Genomic DNA, 6,000 nt, shown 5'->3' on the forward strand with positions numbered 1-6,000 from the left:
ACTTTCTCTCTGTCTGTAAATCCACTGGAAGGCAGGTAGACATGATGACTCTGGACCATTACATTTTAGAGGAAACTAAGAAGAGATTGTGTAGCTCCTTCCAGTTCTTTCTCTTGGTCCTTTTGCATGTCCTTTTCTACTCTCCTGCCTTGTTCATTTCTTTCCACTGCCTGTCCTCTTTTCTTGTACTTTTAACCTATGACCTGATCACCAAAATCTCAGGACATGTTTCACTATTGTGGTAGAGATTACTTATACAAGAAACCAGGAACTATTTTATTGAGTATTATATTAAAACATGGATTCTCCTGACATCAGAAATGGTGGGTGTTAAAAAGAGAATATTTTCTAAGGAAGTTTGAGAATCACCTTCCTATGACTGACAGCTTCTTTCCAACTCTCAATGATTTTCTATGAAACATTTCATGCCGGAATGGGAGTTGTAATGAGAAATATTTATGTGTGTGTTATTGGGGGCAGGAGCAGAATAGTTCATGGAGAGAATAGAGGTACAGGGGGTAGTGGAAAGTAAAGGTTGCTTTTAAGCCTGGGAATGACTTAAGATAATAAGTCTCTGTTATTGAAAGTTTGGGATTGAAAAGAGAATAATAAAGGAGTAATAAAAAATGTGCTAAAATGAATCTAATGCAAATGAGATGCAGAAAGTGCCCCGGATGTGTTGGAAGAGGATGTCAGATAATTGGAAAGCATACTTTCTGGCCTACGCATGGCCAATGCCAGTCTCTTCAAGAATTCTCTGGAGCCTCTTACTGCAAAACCATTTTAAGCTGAACAGGGATTTTTTTCTTTTGCTGTCAGTTAGAGAGTTGTGAAATTCTATCTATTTTGGTGTTTGTTCTATTGGGAAATGGACAAGTTCTGGAGATGAATCAAGAAAAAACCTTGGCAGACACTCCATGCTCACCCTGAATTTGGCCAAGTCCCCTTATTCCAGCAACTGCTTGGTCTGAGAGAAGATGTGGTGGTTTATGTAGAGAGGAGAAGGCAGCTATGTCTAACAAAGACCAAACTCAGGGCATCCAGTTCACCCTGACCTCTGACCTTTGCTCTGTGAGTATGAAGATGAAATTCTTCAATACAAGAGAACAGTGGGTGTACAGAAGGCAAAATGCTCATCCTCCTTCTCTACCAGAACTCTCTTTGCTCAGTTCTTTTCAGGTGTTGCACAGTGCTTTTAAGGAAGAATAGCTAATCTGACTGGTCAGATTTTCAAGGTGCTGTTAGCAATAGGCAGGGCTCAAGCTAAGCAATCTTGCAGTTTTCTCTTCTACTCTTTCCTGCCATGAAGCTGGTTGGTAAGTTCGGTTTGAGACTTGACTGTTACACTTCCATTACTTCCTGTATCTGCACATATGACTTTGACACAAGATCAGTCATGTGTCTGGGTGGAAGTAAGTATTTAACTTTAGATATGGGGACAAAATAAGAAACTCAGTGGGTCCCAGTGTTAAGCCACAAGGTGCAACTCTGTTATTTTCCAGAGAATTTGGCATTGCAGCACCATGGTCCATCCATTATTATGTTTCTCATCTCTCTGCTGCTCCTGAGACTCCTTTCAACCCTCCCAAGGGCTTGGTGGGTACAGGTGCTTGGCAAAGCAAGATTTAACAGCCCTCTTATTCTTCCTGGAGGCCTGGCAAAATTACAATGCTGCTCTTATCACTAAAGGACAGAAATGTTGCCAAATATTCCCTCCAAAAGGATTACCCTAATCTGAGACCAGGAAATTTGAAGTATGATTGGGTTTTAGATATGATAATAGGTTATGCTAATGTTTATCTGGGCAGAGATAAGCCAGAATGGTGAAGCTGTGGGAACAGATTTGTGAAGCAAACATAAAAGGGATTTGAAACTCAAAGAAAGGTTTGCTGTGCTTACTGGGGTGGTTGTAGACCCAGGGAAAGGAAGCCAAGCTTAGGGAGATTATATAGGCAAAATCTAGGGCAGTTGTAGACTTATGATCTATTTGTGCAGATAAATGGGAGCAAAGTTTTACTTTTTAGGAGATAATGTTCTTTTCTGATGACTAAAGGATTTGAGTCTAGAAGAAAGAAGAAACAAAGAAGGAAAACTGAAAAAGGAGAGCCACTTGGGTGTCTCAATCTTTCATAAACCAAGACCCTCTCCTGTTGAAAGTAAAGTGCTTTGGGTGCTTCAGTCTTCAGGGTGCAGTTTGTTAACATACACAGGATGGAGGGTACATGTTATTTGGAGTAGTAGAGCACCCAAGAACATGGTGTTTGGGAGGGAACAATTAGGCTTTTGGTGAGACTTTAGAAAATGATCGCAACCACTGCAAACACTGAATGGTAGAAAGAATATTTTAGTGGTTTACAGGTTCCAATATTGACTATGCCAATAATTAACAATACAACCTTAGGGAAGTTTCATCCCCTTTCTGGGCATTAGTTCCTCCTTGCAAATGAAGAGATGGTCACATGCCTCAGGTCTTGTATCTCTAGTTTTTTATGCTTAGGAGCTATTGTGGGCTGTGCTTTGTCATAGGGATCCTGTGTCTCTCCCTGTTTCCATACTGTCAACTCAGCAGTATCCATTGCCCCTTCTGAACACTTAGGTGAAATAAGCAGGAGGCCACTGGCTGAGGCTCTCCCTGTGCTCTGAGCTCCTATATAAGGAACTGTAAACTAACTTAGTGCATAAATAAACTGAAAATGTAATTTAGAAGTAACGAACAGCCAGTCCCAGCCAATCATAAGCAGTCAAACTTTAGCCAATCACAGATTGCCAGTTGTTCAGAACATGTCCAAATAAGGCAAACCTCAAGCTGCAGTCCTTTGAGCTATTTCTAGACTTTATTTCTGTGTAATGTCTACAAATACTAAGTTCCTACATTGCAAGGTGAAGTTCTGAATCTTTTCTGGTTCTAAGTGTTGTCTAATTCATGAATTGTTTTTTTCTCAAATAAACTTTGTTAAATTTAATTTGCCAAAATATTTTCTTCTAACAACAACAACTGCTCACTCCCCTATTCTCACTCCATGGTTTTGATTTTTTAGAACTACATTTCCTGGGTTGTCTTCTTAACAGGTTCTGTGTAGGATTGCGCTAAGGGGAGGTACTTTTATAAGATTTAAGAACCAAAAAAGGAAAGGGAAGACATGAATTGAGGCAGCCCTGGACAGGTATGTGGGTCTTAACAGATGGTAGGCATGGGTTGTGTCAGTGGTTAGTTCTGACAATCATTGTCTTTGGTACTTCAGGCAATTGAGATCATTAGCAGTGACTTCCCTGATTCTTGTACTTTTAGATTTTCTGAAAACTGGCATCTACTTTCCTGACCTCTGTACTGCTGCATACCCTTTATCCCACACCTACAGGTTTGTAGAATTAGATTAAAATCTTTTGACTAGAGAAAAAAAAAAAACATGGGTCCTCTCATTTATGGGCTATCTGCATGATGTTCTGGCATCAGACAGGAATGGATTGCTGTTGTATGGCAGGGATGAACCTAGAAGACCGTAAGGGAGGAGAAACTTGCCTGAGGGAACTGCCAGAGTTAGCCAGAGGTAAAGATCTACTCTGGATAGTAGCAAAAAAGGTTGACTGGATGGTCATGTAACTGATAAGACTCAGATTAGAGGCTTGGGGACAGGAAGAGCTCTGTGAAAGAGGTATATGAATGGACCTTTCTGAGTAGGCCTAGAGTTCATGGTAATTGTTACCTGTGGAATGGGTCACCAAAGGACATCTTCTACAGAGAAGACAGGGACTAGATGACCTAGTCTCTGAGTGGCTTTCAGCTTCTTCTCCCAGCCACTCCACAAGTTGCTCTTCAACAAAGGGGCCATGTTAACAGGAATAGATGTTACGCACAAGCTCAACAGCATGGACCCATCACCAAGGCTGATCTGGTTGCTATTGCTGAGTGCCCAACGTGTCAACATGTCAACGGCAGAGACCAAAGCTGAGTTCCCAATATGGCAACATTCCCCAGGAGGACCAGCCAGCCACCTGGTGGCAAGTTGATTACATTGGACTCTTTCCATCATTGAGGGGGCAGCATTTTTTTCTTCCTGGAATAGTTGCAAACTATGGATATGGGTCTGCCTTCCCTGTCAGCAACGCTTCTGCCAGCACCACCATCTGTGGACTTATTGAATGCATTATTCACTGTCTTGGTATCACACAAAATATTTTTATTCTGACCAAAGAATTTTATTTTGTAGCTTGAAAAATAAAAAAAAAAAAAATTAAAAAAAGAAAGTGAGGAAAGCTATCATACTTATGGGAGTCACTGGTCTTAAGGTGTTCTTTATTTACTTAGAAGCAAGATGCAGTAAATACTCAACCAGCAACCTATATGTGACACCATTTGTCCCATTGCTAGAATGTAGGGGTCTAGAAAACCAATTTTTGCTTCCCAACCCTATAATCTGGACTCAGAGTTTAGAGGTCTTAGTTCCCAAATGAGTAACCCTCATCTGGGGATACCACATGAGTTCCTACTGGAAGCTGAGGCAATAATTTGACCATTCAGGGATTTGACCGTGCTAGGACCACTGAACCAAGAGATGAAGAAAGAAGTTAAGGCATCACTGGTAATCGATTCAGATTATGAAGTAGAAATAGGGCTGCCATGACATAAGGGAAGAAAGGTGGAGCGTATAAAGCCTAGGGGATTTGCTGGTGTACCTTCCATATCTAGGGGCAGAAGTTAGCAAAAGTCTACAGCAACTCAATGGAAGCACCTTTGCGAATAAAGATTTGAATCACTTTAGCAGATAAATAGCTATGACTGCTTCTAAAGAGAACATAGAATGAGTGGTGCGAGAAGGAACTTTAAAGTCTAACTATAGCCCGTAGCCTTGTGACTGCTTGCAAAAATGAGGACCATGTTAGTCATGTGTTTTTTTTCTTTATTGCCTTATTGCAGATACTAATTTCTTCTTTTAATCTTCTCTACAGCTTTATATAAGATGCTAGCTGTGATTAACTTTGCAACTTAATCTTTAGTTTACTGGCTATCAAAGAAAGATTGTGTCTAAATTAAAAGAGGAATCAATACCACACAGAGATAGCTACAGTTTCTGAAGGGACTTTGACTCCACTTTTCTAAACATTGATGAGAGAGTAGATCTACATTTATATGACAGGTAGATGTCTCATATTAGGTAGATCCTTGATGTTTGTTAGAAGGTAAGTATGGATTTAAAGGATTTTATGGATTTAAACTGAGAAAAGGGGTGTATTGTACTGGATTATCTATTAACAAATCAGCATCAACCTGCCCTATTATACAATCACAGGAGAGAAGACTGAAACCTGCATTTCCCAGCATCTCCTGCCAGCATAATGACTGGTTTTATTCTGCCATGAGATTCATTAGAGGAAGCCATATTCCTTGGCTCCAGCTGTGGGCAGACACATGGACACCATAGTTGTGGGCATAAGGTTAACAATGCTACAGGGTATCCACCTGTGTGATGCTGCAGGCAGCTTTGGCTATTGGCAATGGCCTCCCTTTGCATCATGGACTTTCACTTTTCCAAAATATTGCAGTGACCTCCTTAACCTTCATTCTTTTACTCCCAATGAAAATGGTATATCTCTTTTTTTTTTTTTTTCAGCATTGGAGGTTGAACTCAGGGCATTGAGCTTGCTGGGCAAGCATTCTATAACTAAGCCACACCCCTAGACCCAAATTGTGTGTTTCTCATTCATTTACAAAATTCTTTCCTATTTATAAACCCTGGATGGCTTCTGTTTCCTGACCAAACTGTGGTATACTAAATCCAAGCTTCCCCTGTCTCCCTTCATGAAAATCCTGAAACCAAGGATGAGATAGGTATAGCAAAGCTATATCCAGATAGTTTTTACTTAATGAAACTATATTGAAGAGTTTAAAGTGAACTTTTTAGAGTCAGGCATCATGGCATATAACTGTAATCCCAGTGACTTGGGAGACTGAGGCAGAAGAATTGCAAGTTCAAATCCAACCTCAGCAAAAGCAAGGTGCTA

This window comes from Sciurus carolinensis, chromosome 9 (assembly GCF_902686445.1).
Source record: "Sciurus carolinensis chromosome 9, mSciCar1.2, whole genome shotgun sequence".
Classification (NCBI taxonomy): Eukaryota; Metazoa; Chordata; class Mammalia; order Rodentia; family Sciuridae; genus Sciurus; species Sciurus carolinensis.